This window comes from Symphodus melops (genome assembly GCF_947650265.1).
Source record: "Symphodus melops genome assembly, chromosome: 23".
In the NCBI taxonomy this organism is placed as follows: Eukaryota; Metazoa; Chordata; class Actinopteri; order Labriformes; family Labridae; genus Symphodus; species Symphodus melops.
Window position 1 is genome coordinate 7,277,890 of NC_136713.1, and position 25,242 is coordinate 7,303,131.

General features: G+C 44.4%; 1 protein-coding gene across 6 annotated transcripts in view; it reads left to right on the forward strand.

Annotated features, from left to right (window-relative positions):
* The window catches only part of LOC306818554 (beta-1,3-galactosyltransferase 1-like), a 76,668-nt gene that overhangs the window by 20,222 nt on the left and 31,204 nt on the right, over window positions 1-25,242 (forward strand). For 4 of the 6 annotated variants that reach the window (XR_013778279.1, XM_079336213.1, XM_079336212.1 and 1 more), the window contains one exon: window positions 13,169-13,224. The exons of 1 other annotated variant lie outside the window; for it this stretch is intronic. The gene's annotated coding sequence lies outside the window, so the exon portion shown is untranslated. Of the gene's footprint in view, window positions 1-1,670; window positions 1,753-13,168; window positions 13,225-25,242 lie in introns of those variants that run through there. One more of the 6 variants, XM_079336215.1, reaches the window with a different exon arrangement.

Genomic DNA, 25,242 nt, shown 5'->3' on the forward strand with positions numbered 1-25,242 from the left:
ATTTCTGAGTACTGCGGCACAGCTGGAAACACCGACCGCGGTCACATCCTGGTTTTTTTCTCTCAGTAAGGTTCCAAACTGAGTGAAATCAGCTGGAAATGTTCGAGCTGGCAGCCAACGATGAGAGCTGAAGGATCTCTTGAAAGAACTTTTGGATAATCAGGAAATCCCTCGTCATTTTTTAAACTTAAAAAGAAATGAGGCGACGTCAGGTTTCAGTGAAGGGATTCCTTCTTTTGAAAGAAATCAAAACATTGCAAATGGAGCGCCTTTTGGCCTTGTGGTTCATGTGCGCCTCATGTACGGAGGCTATGGTACTCCAAGCGAGTTCCCCCGGGTTTGAATCCCACCTGCAGCGAGTTCCCCACTACTTCTCTTTCCCCTCGATTTCTGACTCTAAAACAATTTGCAACCAGAGTCTCATCGCTTAGCATCTTTTAAAGTTTGCACTCTCTGTGGTACTTGTAAGTAGAGCTCGTTAAGACTTTAAAGTGTACAAAAACAAACACTAACAGAATATGTGATGAAATGCTCAATTAAAGTTTAAGCCAGTGGCATATATGATCATAGCTTTATGGGATTATGGTAATTTAGAGCTGTGGAAAGCCACACACAGCCGGCCTGTTTTTATCACAGTTGTGAAACTTAAGTTAGGTTGATAAAAGCAGCTTTGATTTACTTTGATTTATTCGAAATAACCCAACAGACCGAAGGCGTTTCTCACCTCTACGTTACTGAGTGGCACAAAAGGTCGACGGCTGTGTAAAGGGACTTTGTTGAACTCTTTGATTGGAAGGTGACGTATGTTAAAAATGTAAAAAAAAAAAAAAAAAAAAAGCCTGCTTTGCCCTTATGATGACAAGCGACGGAGGATCAAAGAAGCTCAGAGTGACAGCAGACAGAAGCGGGGAGGACACGCTCGCATTCATTCACAAACCTTATTAGCTGCTCTGTACGCATCCCATCGTTTGCAGACAGATCGACATCAGGAGACAGAAGGGAGTCGTTCACACTCGAGCTGTCACACGCTCATTTGGAGTAGGAGTTAATGTTTGACGCGTCTTATTGTGGGTATTATTTGGCCTCCATCTGCAACCCATTCTCACACACACACACCTCCGACTCCTTCATCAGACATCAGTCTCATGAACACATGTTTAGTTTTTCGGTGCAGCGACGCATCAACCACCTGGAGGGGGGGGGGAATTCCTGGCTGGCATTTTGACATGCTGTTTGCAGCTGACAGGATCAGGATAATCACTTCTCCTCTCCCATGAGCTTTCCTAATAAGCCGTTCGCTGAGCGTCGATCCGGCTCTACCTGGCTGAGGTGTGACGGTGTGACTTCCTGGGGATCTTTTCTTTTTCTTCGACTCCCCCTCCCCCCCCCTCCTGCTCACTGATTTGCCAGCTGTTATTCTTAATTCTCTCCCTGGCTATTTCCCAGGCATCCGTCTGCTGCCGCTACTGCAGAGAGTGAGGGGCTGATGTGGGAGCAGTGCTCAGCGAGTCAGATGCCTGAGCATACTTATCAAGTGCTGTTAATAATAATACTGAGAAACAGTTTTTTTTTTTTTTTTTTTATTCTTTAGGTAAATTTATTTTTTTTTTTCAAGTATTTTTTCACGTTTTATTTTTTCATGCGTCTCCTCTGACTCCATCCTGGGTGCAGGTCACGGGCTGACAGCACCTCAAAGTGGATCTGATGCTGGATATTGACCGGTTTGTGCCCTGCGAAGAAGCCAATCATTGTGTAAGTCAAGAAGCAATGTTCACTCTGTGCCCATATTCAAGCGTGCCTCTCCTCTTTTCTCCCTCTAGAAGGAGAAGAAAGACAGGCCAATTACAGAATGATTTTTGTATTCGAGCTCTTTGAACAATCAGCACTTTTTTTCCTTTCTTGTCTCGCTTTTTTCACCGTGCTTTTGGTGATGTTGTGCCGTGGGCAGTTTTTTTTTTTGTCTGTTTCCAAGAACAGATTATTCCTGCTTGGAATCACAGTTTGTTTTAGTGTGCAGAGTACTGGCAGGCGGCCTCTTTCCACCCCTGAGCAGACTTTTTTTATTTGTACAAAACCATCTTTTCTCTGTAGGTTGTGCTTCGTTCGTCTCAGAGCGGTTAACGACAAATCTAATCCCATTGATCCAGAAAATGGATCCCCCCCTGCCCCTCTAATCCCGTAGCATGAAAGTTGGGCATTGTGATGTGCTGTGTGTTACAGTAGGGCCGGTAGCAACAGCTTCATCAACCCTCCATCGGTGTTTTATCTCCGAGCAGAAAGTGTCCAGGTCTGCACTGGCGCAAAGACGTGGAGGCTCTTTATGAATCCGTTATTTGTTTCTCTCGTGGTGGATCTTTTCAGTGCGTTCCTGTGGACTCAGACGGAGAACAGAAGACGAAAGAGCATTTTCAGATGAGCCTCGGGGGAATGACTCAGCCTGACTTCACTCACTTGCCTTTCATTCTCCGCTTCCCACTCTTGCCTCTCAATTTCTCACCTTGCATTGAAGTTTCTTAGCCTCTGTATCACTGGAGTTTAGCTCCCATGTATGCCCTCGCACTGATTCCTCCTTTAAAACCTACTCTCATCTCCTCCTCCTCCTTTCTAGTTTTTCTCTATGTGTTACCGTTTTTCTCCCATGATTCCTGTGCCAGGTACAGCCTCCATGTATGCGCCGCCACGGCTAGCACTGAGCCACACCACTTAATGGCACTTAATGTCATCCCACGACGCACATCTCATATTCTTGCCATCCCGAGCGCCGGCTGATTCAGCGGTAAAAAGTCGCACCCTGGCAGAGATCCCGGCGCAGAGTACAGTCGAGGTGACATCAGCGCCTCTGGATGACACTGTTCTGGCAGCCCTCTTCCTCTCAAACACCGTCGCCATCATCGATTTTCACAGTGAGCGGGGGAGATAGAGGAACGGGAAATTAGGGACATAAACTGGTTATACTTGCGATGCAGGTAAAGAAGTCGAGATAAAATGTCTTAAGGAGAAAAAGTACATGTTTGAGGTGTCAATTCAGAGGAGAAGTGTGCTGACTGATGGTGCATTTGAAGGCCCTTTTTACTCCTTGACAGCCTTTCATGGCAAAGAAAAAAAGATTGTTTTTCTCTATGTCTGTAAATATGTGAGAAACCTGTGAAGAAGAAAGGCAAGATCCAAGTCGAGGCCGTCCAATTCTATGTTCGGATTTGAAATCTGAAGGTGTTCAGTTTCCAAAGCAGAAGTCTGGATGCTCTCATCCCCGTTTCTTTTCCCATCGTCACATGACACACAGAAAGAAGAGGACACTGATTAGCTAAGGTAGCCTAAACGTACACTTAAAGAAACACAATGGCTACTGCTTGAGTCAGACAAGTGGTAAGCCCTAGTTTAATCTACTATCTGACTTTAAACTGGGCTTTGTTCACGTTGTTGTCGTCGTTTCAGACGGTCGATGTCACGCCGGATGAGATGGATGAAAGATGCGTTTGTTGAGCCACGCCTGGCCCGCCTGCTTCTAGATGAGACCGAGGTGTGTTTGAGCCAGCCAACATGGCAACCACCATTTAATGGCTTCATCACGCTTCTTGAGAAACAAATGTTTACATGTACATGCACAATGTATCTCTGAGTATATCTTTAACATTTGAGATGAATAGTGGATTTGGAGAATGATGACGCAGTCGGACATTAAAACAATTTGGGCTTGTTTTTGCTTCTTGCTGTAAACATCGAGAGTCACTCATGTAACACTCGCCGCTCGATCGCTAAGTGCTACCATGCAGCTTCAGCGGCAGCTTTTGTTGCTGGATTGTCCTCATTAGTGAAGTCTGACCTTGGCTGCACTTGTTCAACCTCTAATAGAGCTTTGAATCAATCGACTGGAGCCTTATCCTTTGATTTCTCTCTCATCAAAGAAGAGCCATCAAAAGAGATGTCAGGAGGATGTCTGTTTTTTCGACAAGCTTTTATAATCATTTCATTCTGAAGCAAACTTTTACTGTCAGGTCACAGATTTGTCTTTTCCTTGTCCCGTGAGAAGCACTTTAGGCTCACTCCACACATATTTGAAGCTAATTGATTTTTCTCACGAGCTTTAATGGCTTTGCGAGATGAGAGGCGATAACTTCAGAGTAGGTGCAAACAAATCCCTTTCATGTCGCGCGCAATCTGTTGTCCCCCCTCCCCCCCCCCCGCTCCGAGGGTTCCTACGGCAACCGTTGGCTGCCTCCTTTTGTCTGGCAAGGTGTGAGTCACAGCCGGCCGGCTATTTCACCTTGTTCAACGAATACGTTTGGAAAAAAAAAACATAACAGTGGAGTAATTGACAATTAATGGAGAAGAAGAGCTCTTTGCAAATGGAACAAATGACACAGTTATCCGTTTACTTTTCTGCATTACATAATCATAGTGTTACATTTATGCCTCTGCACATAACTTCAGTCAGGGATTTTTCTTTGTCTACTTGAAAGAGCTATGTTTTGCTGCCCTTGAACAGCGTTGCATTACTGCAGTGCTAAAGGATCAGATTTCTTTTTTTTTACCCAGAATACATTAAGCATGTCCTTCTCTGATTGTGGCGATGATTACTTCGTTACTTTTATCATAAATTATATCCTTGAAGGAAGGGGTTTGGTCTGCGAGCTTGATGAAATACTAAGACATTTGCATTTCTCGCGATTGCATTTTCCTTAAAAAAAAAGAAAAAAGAAAAAAAAAAGTCGAGTGAAATTCTGATATTTTTTTAATAGAAATTTTGTCAATTAAATTCCTTATTGAGAGGATTTTTCAGCCCTTCATAAACACATTTGTTGTTCAGATAGTGGTAGGAAAACAATGTCATTAGGTTTAATGAGTGTGGCTAAAGTTAGCACCGCCGACCTCCAGTCCTTCCTGCGTCTTTACGCCCACACGCCAAGGCTCTCCTGTTGTTTCATATTTGTCAATTAAACGTCCCAGCTGGAGAAAAAGCTATCAGTTGCTTTCTTATTTCAGCAGTGTCATCAGCCGTCTTTCATGAAAGGCATCTTATCCCTCATGTGTGATTTTCGTCTGATGATATCATGTGTGGTCGTCTCTGATGTTCAGGAACGGCTCATTCAGAAATAACCTCACCCGAGCGCCGCAACATTAACCTCCACCAGCTCGCCCCGAGGCGACGAGGCATCCAGTCAACTCGCACGCTTTGTCAACCCCCGGCGTCTCCTTCTGGGGAGCCTATGACACAAAGAAATTAACGGCGCGCATATTCATCACCATCACCAGCGAGGAGACTACAAATTTAATTGAATGTGTAATAGCACAAGGGACAGAAGTGGGGCTCGGTTCACTGCCTCATCGGCCAGTCGCTCGGTCTCTTTGTGGGAAAATCAACTGACATGTGGGCTGGAGAGACGACTCATGTTAGTTAGCTTCATGACTGTGACTGTTTCTCTGAAGTGAAAGATTGTTTTCGATGGTAAACAAGGAGCTGTGAGTACGAAGTGTAAATAACAGGAAGGAATCAAAGGCTGATAGAAATACTTCCCCCAGGGTCGGAATAGATTGGCAGTTTCAGCACTGGCAGTTCAATAAATAAACAGAGAAGCAGAATAATAATGTGTTCACCTATTTGTTATGTGTAACACCATCAATGCTTGGCATCAATCATGGCAGCTGTGGAGCTACTGTTAGCCGTTAGAAGCGAGGACGGATCCCTCTATGGGAGGGAGGTGGGGGCTTGTTGATTGTGGCTAGACTTCAGGTGGCAGCGAGGTCCTTCGGGGACTCGAGCAGCCTTCTAAGAAGCGATGGGCGCGAGGATGAAAGGGCCCCGAGATGAGGTCGGGCGGACTCTCGACAGCTCCGGAGAATGGACGGGGAGGGGGGGGGCGAGATCAAAGGTGGACTCATCAAGGGTCTGTCTCTCTGTGTCGTTTGACAGCAGGGTGTGGGGGAGGCCAACAATGAAAACTATGTGGCCAGGAGTTTACATGGAGGCTATAACAAAGCAAAGAGAAGAGAGTAATCCTCTAACCTGTAGCTCTTTAAGCTTCAGCTCGTTGCTAACATTCATCTTATAATTTATGATCTTATAAGCACTCTCCCTGAAAGCTTTATGAATCTGTGATCCAACAGGCACATAGTCAGTGTACACATATACATGCCCACCAGCTGAAAGCATTACTCTGTCATGCGTGTTCTGTGCAGTCGTTTCATAATGACCGCAGTTTTGTGGTGATTCAGCGAATCGTTTGAAAAAACCACAATGAAAAGTGGGACGGCACTTAAACGTCATTTAAGTGCCGTCCCACTTACATGTGACCAAAGCTCGACAATAAGAATCCCAAGTAGATTCCAAGATTGAAAGAAAGGATCACACATTACCGACTGGCAGCGTAGAGAAAAAAAAGGCCTTACAGTGCTGCTCTGTCAAAAGAAATACGATGTGTTCCTGAGTGTATGTATATGCATGTATACTCAGGCTTTAAACATGATTAGAATGCTGCTTGATAAATTAGCTCTTAGCATGTCAAACACATCGATCACGTCTATTAGATCCTGCCAATGTCATTCTTAACCATGCAATGAAGAAGATGAAGACGTCCTGTCCTCCAGTTAGAGAGGAGCTTGCATGATGCAGCTCAGCTTGCAGTCCCACAGTCCAGCTCAATCTCACACGTTTGTTTGTCGTTAATTTACTCCTTTTTTTTCCTCCTTTTTTTTTTTTTTGAGTGTAAAATCAACATTGATGTCATCCGTAAAAACAAAATAGCTAACATAGCTGCAGCAGCTCAGCTTGCAGCCTGTGTTAGCAGGGAAATTGTACACCGTAGCCAAGGTAACCAAGGTAGCCATACACCACTTGTATTAGTTATAAAGAAGATCTGTATTTGTTGTTTGTCCAGAACAAACAATAAATACAGATTTAAAAAATAAAATGTAAGATTGTGACTTTGTGGGCAGATAAGAAACAATCATCCAGCAGGTATAAGTGACCCATTTACATTAAAAGAGAACATGATATAATCGCTCCTTTCTCATTGTCAGAAAACGCACTAATTGGTCCAATTTCTGTGCTGAAGTTTTCCGACTCTTTTGGGAGCTCACATTTATTACAGTGCAGTGTTTCCATAATTTACAGTGATCAGCCCAGGTTTGAAGGAGTGTACATAATTTGTTTGCTCATTCATGTGTCACAGGCAATATGTCAGACTCCACTGATCTCGCTTTGACGAAACCTGAGGAAAAGATGCTTCCTGACAGCTGCACGCTGCCTACAAAATTACAGCGATTGGCCCGCAGTATAACAGCAATTATAACTCAAATCAAGGTGTCATATTTTATTTATTTTTTTCTGCACAGACAATCAGCTAATCATTCGCAAAGACAATGTTTGTAACACAATCAGGATGGCACACTTTGATGCTGAAACTGCGTGGAGAGGTTCTCACTCATTAAACATGGTGATAATGAACTGAGAGGTTACAGAGGCCATCCGGGGAGATGTGACCTATTTCTCTCTGGTGAGTGCAGCTGCTCTCTCTCTCTAAAGAAGGATGGAGGCGGACGTATTGCACTTCCAACCACATGTTGTGCGATTGTCTTGATGTTTTATTCCTCAAAATAGACAAAAGGCCAAAGAGCTCAGCCTTTACCATCCGCCGGATAGAAAATGTGAGACATTTTCTGACATTTATTCTGCCGGAAACAGAAGCAGGAGATGAGAAAAGCGTTCCTCCAGCGTGTACTTATTCCCACTTTTCTCCACAGTCACAGTAATTGACGCTGCTTAGCTTCGGAATGTACGCTGTCTGTCAACATCTTTAAAAGCACATATTTAACTCCCAGTCATGTAAATGCCTTGAAATTAAACACCTGTGAGACCACCGTTTGCGCACGGCGATCTTTTAATCCCTCAGGTCGACGTTTGCCTCAGAGGACCGCTGATTTCCTAAATCTTTATGTTTCATGACATAATTGACAGGATCTCAGACTTGAATGCGCCTCTTAATTAGATGCGTTGCGCTTTGGAAAGGTCAGCCAATTAAGTCCACAGTTATGTTAAAAACACTCAGGCCGGCCTCTTATTACGACAAGAAAACTGTGTTGTGTGCTGCAGGTGCATAATTAGAATAATCAAGATCCAGGCCATTGCCAATTAGAACTAGGTCACCTCCATTAAAATATAAAGGCACAAGTATTTCTTAATGCACCATTCATAAAACAAGGCTCTTAAAGGAACAGACTGTACGTGATCAAAGCGTATTCAGACTTCTTACCTGACACGAGGCAGACTGAAAATATTGCAAAGACTTTAAATCAGTAGAGATTCAAAGAGTAACTGACCACTAAAGCCAGTTTTTCTCACTTCATAAATTGTAGTGACTTCATTACACTCTCTATTGATCCAGGTCCTTGTCTGATGTGAAGTGTTGCTCAACTCTTTTCAGACAAATTGCAATAATTCTGTCCTCCAAACCTGCTTAAAGCCTCCCCCGAACACAAGTACACCAACGAGCTGTCTGCAGTGGAGAGATTGGGAAGAACAGAAAACAGTAGTGGCCTTGCAAATAACAGTATCAGAAGTGGAGGAAATGCGACCTGAGCAGTAAAACAAATTGTGGCTGTTTTTGTGGATGATTTATCACAGCCCGAGAGCACACTTACCATATTCTGACACTAGATCCAGCAGTAGTGCAACAAAAACATGATTTAATGGGCAGAAAGCTACATTTCAGACCGAAATGTAGAGAAGCTTCTGGGTTCGATGAATTCCTGTTAACCTTCAGGAAGATGCAGCATCCTGTCGTCTAACAGAAAAGTGTCCCAAACTCGGTTTTGAGAGTGCGGAGCGATCAAATGACAGCGATGTGGGACAGCTCCAGAAGGGAAATTCAAGCTAACATGGGACGTTAATTTTGCTCTTAAAGTCGAGGTGGAGTCAGGTCCTGCGGATTTCGAAGTCGCTTGGTTGTGCTACAAAAGCTCTCTAGGGGAGCCAGGATTCAAAGTGCGTCTCACCCGAAAGCCAATATTTTGTGCCTTCAGGGGGAGAAATGTGACATTCGTGTGAAGCCGACTGTAGCTCCTTTCCAAAGCAAGAGTGTTGCTTTGGTTCAGCAAAGACCCATATGATCTGGATATGTGCTAGAAATTGAATTTCTAACCTGACCCAGTGAGCAGGGGAGTGAAACGTGACCTTGAATTTATTCTCCCATGACACAGTGAATGCAGCTCAGGATGTCTTCATAGCATGACCCCCCCTCCCCCTCTTCCCTCCCCCCACGAAAAGTAATTTAAATGAGCCAGAAAAAACATCAAACCCCATTTTCATATCTCCTGTCTGTCGTTGAACACTTTGTCAACAAAGCTCACGGCAGCTGACAGGAAGTTTTAGGGACGCCTTCAAGCTGAAAGCTAATTATCTCTTCCTCCCCGCCCTGCAGGTATTTCAGAATGTGGCGGCTTGTGTTGCTACCTTTCAAGCCTCACTAGGACGCCCTTTGAATTATGACAGCCCCCCCCCCCCCCCCCTCCAGTTAGTAGCACTGATTGACAATCGGGCCAGTTGGAACGTCGATCCGACATCAAGGCGGGTGTCAGCAATGAGCTATGCGGCGATTAGATCATAACGAGAGAAACTGTGATCCGTACAAACCGCCGATGAATATTTCCACCGTCACATCCATTCTTAGCCGTTCTCACTCATTTCGATAATTTCCTTTGAAGGACGGCCTTTAATAGCCGTGAATCATGTCTTCTGTAATCACCATGTCTCCATTAAGACGGGCTGAAATTTGATTGGCAACTGGCTGTGAAAGGTCAGAGAGACCCTGCAGTACCAGAGGATTTGCAGATTCAGCTGAAGCCTTTATCTCTCAAGGAAAGTCTACTATAATGAGTTTGACCTCACCAACCTGGAATTATTACACCACGGTGTGATTCATGTTCGAAGTTCACAAAAAAAAAAGGAATATAACAGAGTTTTCTATCCTTTTGAAATAGGCAATAGGAAGACCATTTCAAACAGGATTACAGGATGGATCAGAGTCCACAGGTAATCAACCCTGTTGCCTAGAGAGACAGTAAAGAGTCAGGATTTGTCGCTGAATATGTAATATTGATTTGGTCTTCCCTTTGGTTCAACACCCTGTCATCAGCTGCTGTTTTTTTAAACCTGCAGGATCGTAAGCTAAACCTTCTATCAGAAAGCCCAACACATGCTGTATCCCAACCTCCAAGTTGATTCAACCTAAAATGTGTTACCGTAGTAACGGACTCCGAGCTTAAGTTGCCTCTCTTTATAAAAATGTCACTCAAGTCATTATTTGAAAGTATAGAAGAGCTTTAATAATATCACCCACGTTCACTCCACATCTGGCACCACAACACGACTCAAAAAAGAAACTTTAGCAAAATTACCCTCCCAAATCATTTCAATTTCACACAGAAACAATAACAATTACACACTTGAAATAAAACCAAAAAAACCCCCCCAAAAAAAACACAACAGTTGAAAGGCACATTTTTATTGGGCTCTTATGGTAATTTTCCGCACAGAGCACTCAAAGAAAAACCACGCAGGGAGTTAATTCAGGGCGAAAAAAAAGAAAAGAAAAAAAAAAAAGAGTTCATCACTGCTCACAATCTTGGAGATGATTTCCACTACAGACGGAAAGACTTCTGTCTCCCGGAGGAAAGAGACGTACTAACTGTAATGATTGTTGGCAGCAGAAACTAAAGGTGCATTTGCTTTCCCTTTTATTAGTCCTTGTTGTTGATTCATTAAGACCTGTTGTTTTTTTCTTGGCCACCCACTGTAATGACGGCAATAATTCATATTATGCTGATTAGCGTGATGACAGGGGGGGTGTAATGCGTTCCAAATGGCGGAGTTTTTCCAGCGTCAGAAAAATTATATTAATGCTGAACACAGGCATCATTCCACAATGAGGCAAATGTATTGGAAAAATGTTTTAATTAGCTCCTTTAGTTACCGTAGCTATAGACGTGTACCAACGCTACCAAAGCATATTCACCATACAAAAGAAAGAATGTGTGTGTGTGTTTCAGATGAGCTGCCTCCTCTGAGTGCAGGATGTTCACTGTGTTTGTCATCCTCTCTCTAAGAGAGACAACCCGGTGTGGCTAAGCACCGATCAGGTGACTGACTTCGCACCACAGCCGGACGCCTGTCACTCAAAACCAAGGGCAGGAAGTTCTCCCCAATTACCCACAGCGCACTGCTCTGCGCCTGTTAGCGAGGGAAGCGGTGACAGGGCTCCATCCTGACCTTGACGGGGTGTTTCCTTTCTCCTCCGTCACCTCGATGGCAGATAGTCACACATCAATGGTCTTCAAAGTTTTGTTTGCCTTTCTCTTTTCCACTTTTCTTCCATAAATGTGCCGATAAAAGGATTTTCAGTACTTTCCAGAAGTCTAAACATTTCAATTTGGAGCCTCAGAGAATTTTTTTTTTTTTTTTTTTTTTTTTTTGAGGATCTCATAATCAGTTGCATCTCTCTTCAAAGCTGAACCGACATCCATCTTTTTTTTTTGTGCAGCTGTTCGTTCTCTCTGCAGTACTCAGCGAACAACCTTGTGGTCTTTTAAAAACATTCAGAATCTTCGTCGGAAAAACAGGCAATTTCAGGATGTTTTTTCTCTCGCTCTGTGCTTTTTGTTGGCCAAATCGAGCCTCTCCCTCTCCGACTGCTCTCCAAGTTATATCTCTCTGACTATAAAGTCCAACGTATTCACAGTTTGCTGCTTTCAGTGATTCAAACAAACAATGCATCTGGCTTCAGAGCTCCAAAGTGCTTTACTGTATGCGGCTCCAGAAAGATTCCCGAGTGTCTGAAATCTCACTTCACTGTTCGACGTGAAGTGCTGAGTCAGAGTCAAAGAGTGAGCAGTTGATTTCAGACAGCCTTGGTCTGTTTTTCATCCTGATTCCACTCAGGCTTATAGTGAAAACATGAAAGTTACAGTGATTAAACCGTGTTGGGAAATTGAAATATTTTCTTTTGGAATATTTTAATTAGACTTCTGGCTTCTGTGCCTTCATCAAAACGAATAAAAACCTCACAAAAAGGCTTTAAAGTGTGTCGTGTGCAAGCGTAGGCGGCTGCCTCGAAAGCTTATTAATCAAGTGAGAAACTCGATTTGATACGAGTGAATTTCATTTGACCTTTTTCTGGGCGTAAGTGGGTTTTGAATGATAAGTTCTCATAAAAGAGCACACATCAATAGGTCCACTATCTTCGTCTGTTTGTTGCCATAGTTAAGAGATAGCGGCGTCGGCTGCAGAATACAGATGAGCCCTCTGCTGATTACACTTAAAACTTCCCTCATGGTCTGCGTCAAGATCGATGTGAGGCGAGTCCAGCCTTTATGCACGTTGAATCAGAACAAGTATGCCTGCGTCTGTTGCTTTCAAATGTGCCTCGCTGATTTTGAAAATTGGATTTCATAGATTCTTGTTGTTTCAAAGAAAAATAAAAATTATTCTTTCCATGTTAATTAAATAAAAAATGTTCAAGGTGAATGACTTTAGGACAAAAGCCTGAGCAGACCAGACATCTTAGTGGATGACTGCACATACATATTTAAAATAAAAGCAGGTCTCTGCTTCTGACAAGCAAAATAACCCTGAAAAATTCCCCAAATAAGCAAATAATACAAAACAAGGCGCAAAGAGGGGCCGAGAGCTGAGCTGCTGCTAACGTTTTCTTCGCTTGTTCTGTCGGAGCTCAGCTTCTTTTTTTTGTTTCCTTAAGTGCAGTCATTGAAAAGCTTTTAACTCGGAGCTAAATTTTAAGCAGAGGTGCTTCAACTTTAGAACAAACCCCGGTAAACACTGTTCAATAAACCAATCTATGTCTTCTGTGTTTTTCTGTTTGGTGAGGGGGCTGCTGGTCGAGCTGCCACTTTTCATTGTTTGATGATTTCCTCAATCGTGAAGGATAAAAGGCATTTACGCCCACTTTCAAGTTCCTCTACTCTGTCCATTTAGTTCATTAAAGAAGGTCATAAACTTTCTCTACTCGAAATGTTTCCCAGCGGGAAGGTGGGCTGACGTGTTATCACTATTCCTGAAGTATCTTCACACATCTCCTCTTCTTTCAATATCCTTTCTCTCTCAAACTCTCATATCATCTTTCCTCACCTCGCTCTGTCTTCTCTTCTCTCCTTGCAGAAATGCGATGAGGAGAAGGAGCCCATATTGCCTTGGACGAGCGCCAGCTGTGTCAGGTACGCCATGCTACACTGACCTCAGCTCCCTGTCCGTTTGTCAAATAGCTGCTCACTCAGGGATGTAGCCTATTTCTGGTTTTAAAATGGGGGGGGGGGCTTTTTTTTTTATAATAGGTAGACACTGGGTCCTGTATTTCACACTGCTGTCTCTGCCAGAGGAAGGGATTGAAACCTGAAAAAGAAGCTTAGAATAAAAGTTATTGCTGCCTCTGAGGTTCGCTGCTTCAATCTGGCTGTTTAATGAAGCAGAGGTTTAATCGCCCTCGCTTTTGTTTGAGTCTTCTGGGCTCCCTTTGTCATCAGAGGGAATAAGAAATGAATTACTGAAGAGAAAATATGGAGCGTCCTGGATGTTCGTGTCAGTTATGCTCCAGACTTGATATGATGCAGGATGTTAAACATGCTGGTTTCTTTGCCTTGTGGTACGTCTGCATTAAAACGCAGGGACTTTTTTCCCCACTTGAGGTCTGTATTAAGGCCATACAAAAAAAAACATTTTTCCTCCCATGTCACATTCCACAGCGGATCAATTATTTAAATGCAGTGTGTGCTGCGGATGTTGCATAGCTTCCAGCAGGTTCACGCTCTGTCGTGCAAACCCCCCGGCTGTGTGCTTCCGTTTGAGATACTGGAAGTAAACTGCTGCTTTAAGTTGCCTTAAAGACTTTCAGTCAGGAAGTAGCAACTCTGATCCCGCGGAGACGGGAGGAAAAGGAACTCCTCTCTATCTGAAGCACAAGAGCGTGCAGCCAGGCTGACATACACGTGTTTAAGGACAGGAAAACCCGTTGGGTTACTACATGTATGTATTTCAGGATGCAGGAGGTGCTAATTAGGGAACATATAGATGGATCCTAAGTTGTAGATGAAAGAAAACAGATCAAATTGAACGCCTGGTTGTGACTGAGGCAGCCTCACAAATGTCTCTTTTTTCATACTGCTTCGTTTACTTCTGCGTTGTTGTATCTTCAAACTGTCTGAATTTATATCTACATCTCCAGACGTCAAGAGCTGTTTTCCCAAATGATTTCTACCCAGTGACTTGAATTTAATGTGTACATTGAGGTTGCCCTGAAAAGACCACATGGGATTGTATTTTCTCTTGTGCATCTCAACGAAAATCTGGACGATGCTTCTTCTTCTTTTTTTTTTTTTTTTAAATGAAACATGAAGAAGAGCGCTCCCTCCGTCTGTTCTGTTCTCCAGCCTGTGTCTGTCCTCCTCCGTGCCCTGCCAGCGTGCTCAGAGCCTACAGAGAAACAAACAGTTAGCATACATATGTCAGCTTCTCCATGCGAGTTCAAATCCCCTTCACATGCTCGCTCCTTAGCACCCCGGGCAGGGACTCCGGGAAAAGGTCATCTTTGTCACAAAGTAAATGGAGGAAAATCGCTGGCTTTTTTTTTTTTTTTTTTGCCTCCCTCACACTGGTTTATTCTTTCTGAGCAATAACTACTTCTACTTACTCCCACTTACCTAATAATTGCTATGCTTGGCAAATTAATACATAAATCATATTACTAATCTGCATATCATTTGCATTTCACCGCCTTGACAAGTATTCAAGTATTGTTTTTCCGAGCTGTATTCTTTTATTCAAAGCACTAATCACGCTGCAATTCCATCTTCTTCTTTGCTCATCAATGAGCAGAGCTTCAAGAATAAATTTATATTCAGCAGCTAATTGAAACAGATTTTCCACAAGGATGGAAACCCGGCTGGTTCAGTGGTTGATGCTAATCTTTTTTTTTTTTTTTTTTTTTTCCCGCAGCCGCGACAAGAAGCAGAAAAAAAAAAAAAAAAGATCTTCAAAGCGGCGTCTTATCAAGCACTTAAATTGTCGCTGCGGTCTCGTCTCCTCCGGAAGTTGCACTGCGCACCGTGAATGTGGACGTTGGATGTTTTTGGTGATTCATGCGTAACCTGGTTGAGAGATACTTAGAGTAAGGGACTGGATGTGCTGATGGGCCTCGGGGAGGGAACAGTCAGTATCTGTCTTCTATCAAACCAGATGAGGACTGTGGGAGTGTACGGAGAATCCTGCATGAATCTGTACAAACGGTTCCATGCTGTAGCATTTGATCCGGCCTATTTATATATAAAACACACTTCTTTAAATATTCAATCAAGCCTTTTAGATTCCTGAGGCGGCGGTTGTTTCTTATCGTATCTGTATTGTGAAGAGACGCTGGAGCAACATGAATGCAAGTTAAATATAAACGAAGAGGAAAGTAGCAGAAAGACGTCTGACAGGGTTGAAAAGAAGTCAAAGCACGACGTGTCATAACATCGCATCGCATGCACCCCTGACATTTCAAACCCTAAAAGATAGCATGAATAACCTACAGTGACTCGATGAGACCTCGTCTGATTGGCTGAGTGTCTGTCTTGCTGCTGGGTTTGTTTTATCACAAAGTGCTGACGTTCAATCATCGACTCAGCGTTTCACTTTGTTGTCATTCTCCAGAAAGTCAGTCATTTGCTTTTAATGTAGCCATTATTCTCTGTGTGATGAATGTCACTGCTCACACCTCCACAGTGGCGGCCTAATTGAACGCCTCAGCAGCCTCGTCCGTCATATCTCGAGCTCAATTCCTCCATCTTTTACCCTATGAATACGTGATTCCAAAGGACCATGCATCTTCTCTGGCTGCCCTTGCACCTGGCAGGAACCTTTTGAATGAAGTAGTCGAGCACGGTTCCCCGCCATTCTCCATCATCAACTCTGGTGAACTGCAGCTAAGCGCTTTGAGAAATCCACCGACGACGCTGTCTTATTTAGATATCAGGGGACTCACAATGCTTCATACAGTCGTGTGGAAGCCTCCGAGATCAACGTCTCAGTCTTGGTGTTGGGCTTGCATGTCATTAGTCGATTTCGCTGGTCAATCAAGGGTGAATTACTGAGGGTGATTAGGAACATAAACCTTGAATACTGGCTTCAGGGGGGAATCCATTTTGGCGCAGTGGGAGGTGAAGGGGTTTGATGAGTGGAGAATGATGTGTGTAGTTTCCATTGACTCTGCAAACTCTATTGAATGGCTTTAAAGTCAGTGACGGCAGTAGTTTATCCTATAAGAGAGGGAGTTTTTCCTCTTGTAGTTCAATGTGTCCGACCTCAGCAATCTGCATGTTTGTAACTACACTAAAAACGCTGCACGCACTGTCACAGATGGTCAGTTTGGAAGCAATGATAAACCATCCAGGCCTTTATTGTATGGTCGACTCACTGAGCGGCACTGTTTGGCATTATTCCATCTCAAAGGCTCTATGGCATGGGAACGAGAAGAAAGCCTCTTAACGTGTGTTTAGATCAATGAAGTGAGTCCTTTTATAAGCTTTTCCAAACATCGCAGCGGGGAGAGGGCAATCTCGGAAGATTATACTGTCAGATTAAATGTAAACTGTGGCGGCCTTTCAATTGGCGAGGAGAAAAAGAGTTCCTCCGATCGGAACAAAAACACCTCGCAGGCTGCACCACAGCTTTTTCTTTGGGTTGATTTAGAATGTGTGCCCGGGCTCAAATAAGTGGCTCGGCGGGATGATAGGGTAATAAATCTGATTCTGCTGCAACGCTCCTTCTCTGCTGATGCACGAGGTTTTCGATCATACCCGGGGTCGACGGGGGATAAAGGGCACGCCAGCGTCGAGCGCTAAATGCAAATAAGAGTTTTATTTAACCTGTTGATAGGTGGAGGCTGCTGCATCACGACAGCTCTGTTAGCGTCAGCTAAACTGTGAGCGAGCCAGACCTCAGTGTACGGTCACTGCATCAATACTGCAATGTCATTACGCAAATCGGGCTAAGAGGTCAGCACCTGCATGTGAATCTTAGTCTGATACACACACTTATAACCTTAGTTGGAGTGTGCATTTTAAGGTAGGTCAGAAATAAAAACTCTCTTTGCTCTTTGTGTCAGGAAATGAAAACGTAATGATTGTGAATTAAGGATAAGCTTGCACAATAACCAATGACCCGATATGAAGTGCAGTTTCTCTGTTTGCAATGAAATAAGTGAGACATAGGCTTTGCAATACATTTTCAGACTTTTACAGCATGTTTGGTGTTAATGCTAATGTTGCCAGAACTCTGAAATTCCAATTAATTGCTGCCCTGATTCAGCTGCAGAGCTTCCCCCCCCCCCCAAAGTAGAAAAAAAACCCTTCTTTCCGAGCACATTTGAGGAACAGCTTCTATTGTCAAGTCTGATTGGGTCCATGGTTTTTCATTTCCCTGGCAGCAGTGTCACATATGGTCCAAACACGGACACAGGGAACACAGTGGGATGGACCCCCCCCCCCCCCCCCCCCCCAAAAGGCAGACTGTGCCCATTTAGCCCATGTGATTCAAACAAATGTAATGTGAAAAGGCCAAAACACAGAGGCGGACGCAACTGTCAGGCAGGTACGGGGGGCAAGCCAGAATAAGAGTCCAATGTATCCGCTAAAATCAATGGAGCGTGGAGAGAGTTTTAAAAAAAAAAAAAGAAAAAGGACAAAGATCATGAAAACTAAAAATACTCATTTTCAAATATGGAAGGCAGAGTGGAGAAAATCGGGGGCAGTACAGATACTGAATTAAAGCAGGCGACTGTGACTTATTGAGTTATTTAGAGCGGTATATAAATCACATGATAACAAGGCCAGATATTTGAACTGAGAACTTGCTTTACAAATCCTGAACGTTTTGTGATACGATAATGGCGCACCCAATTCCCAAACCTAAATCTTAAATATCGGATAAGATTGGAAACAGGATTCCTCCAAGCTTAGGAGCGAGCTCGTCCTAATGAAAGTAGATTCTTTTACTTCCATTAGGTCTTTTGGATAATGTTTTTTAATGATAGCCTTTCAAGCCTTTGATCACAGAGCTATGACTGAATCATAATTGTAGTTTTATACTAGTTGTTCTTAATGACTTTTTCCCTCTGTGTTTAATCACACTCCTCTGGCTCTTTGCTGGTTGAACAAATTAACGCGTTTCTTTTAAATGTCAATGAGATCAATCAATGAGTCTGAATTAAACGGAGCTGATTGGAGGAGGTTTTAGTCTCAACTCAAAGGTCGCACAGCTGCGTATGACTAAGCCACTGATTCCTTGAGAGGTTGAATAATGGCCACTTCCTGTCTGAGAGGTTAAATCTGTTTGGGAAGGAGCAAACGGTGTTTACAGAAGCCTTTGAACCTGGCTGAATGTTTTGGTCTTTGTCAGCGTGTTACCGCTTGAGAACGGAACCTCTTCAGTCGTCACCAGTCAGAGCATCACTTGACGAAGAGACGTTTCATTTCAAGCGAAGGTCGAGGGCAGCTTCGGTTTTGAAGTCACTGGAGTGAATCCCCCTCCTTCTCTCACAGTTGTATTTCCCTTCGCCACTAATCTCAACTTTTCCGCTGACACATCCTTGTGAGGAGTCCGTAAGCAGTCGCTCAGCAGCATGAGCTGGCTGCAGTTTGAACCACCTCAGCTCTGTGCTCACAGTTCAATAGATACCAAACAAAAGAACAGAAAGGAGTTAAAGGTTTGTTAGTGTGTTTCCCCCGCGGTGATGTTTTCAACGTCATTACAGCGCACGGTTTGAGAGTGCAGGATGTAATGGCGTCTCCTCTCATGGGGATACCATTAAAATAAAAAACCTGCAATGCAATATGGCAAATTCTGAGAAAGAGATTGGAAAAAAAAATCTAATTCCATCTTTTGCCCATACACCATCATACAGAGCCTTTAAATGAACGCTGCAGCCTTGAAAAGCCATCCACTTGGCTTTCTACTTGGACTCTTGTCGAACATGAGGAAGCCTGCCAGTGCTGCGTGATGTTTGAGGCTGACCACTAGTGACAAGTTATCAAGGTGAAAGTGCTTGAAAATGTTGTTGAGGCAGAGACAGACTACCTTCACTGATGCATTTTTCATTCTCCGCTTCTCTTGCATGTCGAGTCTCCTTTGCCCACTTTGCCATTTACCCCCTGCTTCTCCCTCGCACTCTTTTCTTCCCCCCCCCCATTTCCTGGAGGTGATTTCACACGCACAAAAAAAAAAAAAAGCAGCGTATCTCTTTGAACAGCAGTGTTTGATGTAAGAAATGAGCCAGTGTGTGTGGACTCAGAAGCCTCCTCCTTCCTCAAATCCTTCAGTCTTTTGTATATTCAGTGAGCGATTGCATACTCTTAACCATGCATGACTTTGATAAAGCTAAACTCTGTGTAGATGAATAGGCCCTCCCTCTTCTTACTGACAGCACGCTTCATAAGGGGGGCTTTTGTGCACTGCATTGCATTCACTTCAATGCAGGGGCTCGAGCTTTGGCGCACAAGTGGATGCGGCATAAAATTAGAGCAGGGATCAAAAGGCGGCGTCTTCTTCTTCGGCCATTTATCACATCCTCCTTCATCAACGGGGGCTCGTTTTTGTCATTGTTCTCGCTGCGAGACGTCGGAGCAAAGGGAGAAAGCGAGCGCTCTGAAAGTGAGGGCGCAAGATGAGAAGAATGACAGGATGTAAAGTTGATCCACACCTCTTCCTCTGTGTTCATCTTGCGAGGTTTCGCTCTCAGCGCTCCGTTCCGGTAAACATGTTGACATTTCCTTTTTTCACATTTCGGGAACATTTCCTATCCTGCGAGCTTCAAGTGAACTGGAAATGACGAGACGCAACTTTCAAACTTCAGGCCCCCAAAACTATTTCATCGGACGTAAGCACACACACACGCACGCACACACACGCGCGCTTCCTCTCCACTCCTGTCCGTGGGAGTGCAGGCTTTGTAGCCGTCTCTGGTGGCTCTAAGTGGGCTGCATGGCATACTAAGTACTTTGTGTCGGTGGTATGTTATGTAAAAGTGATTCGAGGGCTAATTTCAGTTTAAAGGGGCAATGCCGTGGCACAGATGTGGGCATGTGCTGGGATGCTTTTAGTTGCAAACAGCAGCTTGGCTTGGAGTGATTTAGATGGCAAAGAGAAATGAAGCAGCAAATAGGAAGCTCACCCTGAAGGAAGAAGCAACTCATGGATTGTTTCAAATAAAATAATCTTTAAAATGACTGCAGACACGACTGCAGTGTGCCGCCCTCTCCAACATGTTTAGATAGGCACATAGTGTCTGACACTCCCGCTCAAACAGTGAACCAAAGAATGAAGCCATAATCAATACTGTGGCTGATTCTGTTAATCGACTCAGTGATTGATCATGCAGTCTTTGCAACCTTGATGCTCTCGGAGGTGAAGGTTAGCGGGGCACAAACTAAATGTGACTTCACGCCGAGCAGCGGCTTTGGATGTGAATCCCTGAAAGCGCAGCTGGAAAGGATCTGTGCTTTGACATGCAAGTCAGAGTTTAACGTGCGGCCTTTTAAACACACGGTTAGCAATCAGAGCACGGTGGGAAAAAACAAGGCTTTAGCCATGAATCTGTCATGACAACGAATGCAGCGCCTACAAGCAGAGTGTTTACATCCTGCACGGGTCTTTTTTTTTCCCCAGCGTGAATGATCGATCTCAATTTGTACAGTTTTATCCCACAACCTTGAATTTAAAGAAAAAGATGAGACGAGCTGTGCTGAAGTGCGTAGTCTGACGAGCACTTGACGGATGCCTAATTCAGCCGAGAATGAAATTCACCTGTCACAGTTACAGCTACCCCCCTGCACAAAAGCTCAAGCTGTTAGAGCAATAAGATCAGTCATACAAACACCTCACCTCCTCCTCTGCACTTCCCTGTGTTTCAGAAAGGCAGCCATTTATTTGATGTTTTTTTTTTTTTGAGCAGGCAGAAAGAGAGAAGTTCAAGGACTCAACAAGGTCTCCGCTCCCTAGGGGGCCCCCCCCCACCACCCCGCAGAGACGATGATGACACCCCTCCCACCCTCACATATCCACCCACACACCCACCCTCTCTACCTCCTCCTCACCGTCCTCCATTTTGACACTGAGCAACGAAGCCGGCTTTGACCTTGCAGCGACTCGCTATAATGTGCACCTAGCTGCTCCACGCCGAGCTATGGGAAAAAAAACAAAAAAAAAAAACGCCTTCAGTCATGCGCTAGCTCACACATACAGGAAAAAAAACATCTGCAGAGGGACTCTGTTTCTAGGTCCCCTGTTCCCACGGGAACCTCGCTATCATCACAAGGTCCAGCAGTCAACATAACCCCCAGACATCTCTGCCATTCAGCTCCTCCCCTCTCCCTCTCCTCCCATCACACCTCCAGCATAATAAGTGTTTGCTCAGTCGCGCCATGACACCCTGAGACCCCCACCCTTGCACCCAGGCCAGGACCAATTTACAATCTGCCCCGCCTTGCATGCTGCTGTCTGTGCCGCCGTGACGCCCTCCGCTCTCTTGTTTATTTATCACCCTCAGCCCTCCGATGAAGGGCGCTATGAAAGAGATTACACCGCCAAGCGCTTTGGCTCGGACCCCGCTCTCATTACTCACAGCTTGTCCTGGAAGATAGAGAGGCGGTCTCAGGCTATTTGATCACTCTGTAAAGTGAGTGCACGCGCTCTTGACGGTTCGTCTTTCAAAGGGACGAGTTAAAAAAAAAAAAAAGGTGGCGGGCTGTAATTGAAGTGGAAATAACAAAAACAGGACTCTGGAGCTCCAGCTGCCAGGAAGGACTCAGAGCCTGGAGAGAAATTAGAGGAAGGAGCACAACAAATATACGAGTTCAAAGAGAACTTAAAATGCTATTCTGGCTATTTTCATCCAACGTTTTCGAAAGAGGTAAACATGTGGGATGTTTTTCATTAATCGACTAAATGGCAATAAATAACATATGGAGCCATATTCATATTTTTGCATGTCGGTCCAGTCAGATGTGCTCAAACTGCATTGATGACACTTGGCCCGTTCTCCCCTCTCTTCTACCTGGATGTAAACAAGCACAGGAATAGATCGCATCTCGTCGTCTTTATCTGTTGAAGTAAAGAAAACGGCCACGTGAGCATTAACCTGCAGAGAGGACTGAAGGCTGCCACTGGTAGCAGCCGCGATGCTAACCTTAGCCATGCTCGACGAACCAAATCTCATCGATGACCCTCAGACCACTTGAAATGAACTGTGCTCGATTGGAGCGTTTTTTGTTTTTTTTAATTTTTAGTTTTAGTTTTTAGTTTTAATTTCAGTTTTCAGTAAATGAGTTGCTGAGGGATGTCCTTCAGTGAATCTGACACCTGTGTTCGTGAGAGAAAGAGTTAATCACCGGGAAAGAAAGATAATAGTGCCCCAGTTGTTTTTGCAGATTAAAGCTGCAACTGTCATGTTATGACTTCATTCAATCCCATTTGAAAAAACATGCAACTTTGGTCTTTTGAGATCTTTTTTTTTTTTTTTCCAAATCCCCTCAGGCTGAGAGTAAAGTACACGACGCTCAGGGCTGCAAACAGGACTGCCTCTGCTGACATTTTCGAAAAAGTCAAGGTTTCCAGCTCTCACCAAAGAGAAAGGCCTCGCACGTGTTCGCAGACGTTTCTGTGAGGAGACTTTTGTGCTGCTTTGCTTACGCACCAGCATATTGTCTAACACGTACAACTGGGCATCCTCAGAGTGGTGCTGAACGATCACCATGAGTTTGTGCCGCTCATACTCTTCCAATTCCTGTAAAATGTGCAACCTTTAACGAAGAGGTGGAAGGTTTGGTGCAGCTGTCGTGTTGGGAAAGTTTTTCCCGAAAGAAGACTTGTTTCTGTGGAGTTACTTAACACACTTTTTTCTTTATATAATTTTCACTTTGCTGGTGTTCAGCTTTGATATTAATCCACCAGGAGGAAGAGTGAGGCTGTGCATCAGGAGATTAGAGACATCAGAGGGACTGGTGGGTGTGTGCAGTACAGTAACAGTTGACTCGGTCAGTTTAAGAAAGAAGCCAACGCCGCTTCTCACCTGTTATAAAGAGGTTTGCTTCGAGATCTCACTTCCTTGTTTCCCTCAATCGGTTGCCATGGGAGCCTCGGCTGGTGGCAAGTTGAAGGACAGAGCTCTGTGTCAAAGCGTGCAGAATCCGTTTTCTGTTCTCTTCTTGATTTCACTCGGGGCTCGATACAAACTCACCACATATCAAGAAGGGGCTCTCCGGCTCACTTTTCTCTGGATATGATCGACGCGTTTTACACGTGTGACCTTCAGCCGCAGCGTGTTAGTCAGCCAGTGTACCTCTGGATCACGCCTCACCTACAAACTACCTCAAATAATAGGATCCTTTGGAAGTATAAACCTGCATGTCTGAGTGATAACAAACAAAAACACCAAAGCATGGCCTGGCTGAGTTCTTAAGAACTGACCTGCACTGATGCATAAATGCATGTGTTCATCTCTGTTATCAAACATCTCCTGGGACATGTGTGTGTGTGTGTGTGTGTGTGTGTGTGTGTGTGTGTGTGTGTGTGTGTGTGTGTGGGCCGTTAGCATATAGTGCTGCTGTGGAATGATTGGTTTGTTGTCGATAATGGGTTGTGTGAATGATCAGACACGAAAAGAAAAAGCAAAAAAAAAAAAAAACTCCAGAGACATTCTTTCGCTGTTTATGTTTACACCCTCGCTCCCCCCCTCCTCCTTCATCCTCCCTTTAATTGGATGAAGCGAAAGCAATGACACACTATTTCACAGCAAAATAAATGGAGGCTGCGTCGTTTCAGGGGGAGAATTAATGCAGATGCTGAACCTGATTACACTTATGAAATATGCACACGAGCAGACGAGGAAGATGAGTAGATTGCTCGGTAAATTGCTCGGCGTCGCCGCCTGGACTGGATTGATACCGCCTACATCGGCGTGGAGTTGGAGAGCGAGTGTCTCTGGTTACCCCCATCCCCCCCACCTCCTCTCTGTCTCTGTTTGCACGTTCACATTGAAAGTGCCTGCCACGTTGAACGCCGTCCAACAGCGTCAGGTGGGAGCGTGCGCCGTTGACTTCCTGACCAGGCTGTTCATTGTTTGTGACGGGAGACATCTGCGTTGGAATCCCACTGAAAAACACGCTTGTGGATGGAGAATGGTTTTAGTAAATGGCCAAACGTTCGACTTGTAATTTAAGTGACATGAACAAAGCTTGATGCTGTATTTACGCCCTCCACCTTAACAAAGGGCACTTCAGTCTGCTGCTTAGACGTGAGGTTGAGGTTGCGTGGGGGCGTGAAAGCAATCAGCAAACCAGGACGAGTCTGGGAGGTGGGCTGATAATGAAAAACGTTAACCTTTCATCGAATAGATTCTCTAAGTGTTTAATTATGTGGTGTTTTTTTTGGGAGGCACGATGACTTGAAAGTGTACATAATGCTTAAAAAAAGCCAGATACTACCCACACGTGCTTTTCTAAATCCCACCCTCTCTCTCAATGAACACATCTTGGAAGACAACTTGTTAGTCAAACAGCAGTGCAAACATGTTTAAATCTACGACGTGAGCAAATCCCGCCGCGAGGCTTCTGGTACACATATTTGCCCGAAAATAACTCGACGAAATCCAAACCTTGTGATCGCATTGCAATCTTCTGATGTTTAAAAGGAATCTCTAAATACCAGCCGATTTTTAATATGTAATGAAAAATGGAAGATGTGGAAGCTGCGAGAATATTCCGAGCAGCGGTTGAGGCGTCGTACCGCCGCGGCTAGATGCCCCTTCATCTGAGGAGGTTACTGTGCGTGAAATGAGAGGAGGGAGTCAAACAAGCCGGGTCGAGTAAAAGGGGGGGGGGGAAACGATCAGGCCTCCTACGCCTGTGGAAGTTAACGCTGCTTCCACAGGACACACTGTAATAACGTGTAATGCTTTACACACAGGGTCAGGAGAGAGCGGCTAATGAGGATTCGAGATGTAATTAATTTTTCCCCCTGCTATGTGAGAAAACCGACGTTTGGATGTTGATGTGTGTGTGTGTGTGTGTGCGCATGATTGACTTCTCTTCGCCTCCCAGTATGTGATAATGAACTCCCACATGCAGACGAGTTGATGAAGTGCGCCCACGTTGCTGTTTTCGCTTGTTCTTTTCTTATTCCGTTATTGATCTGAGGAGCCCGCTCTT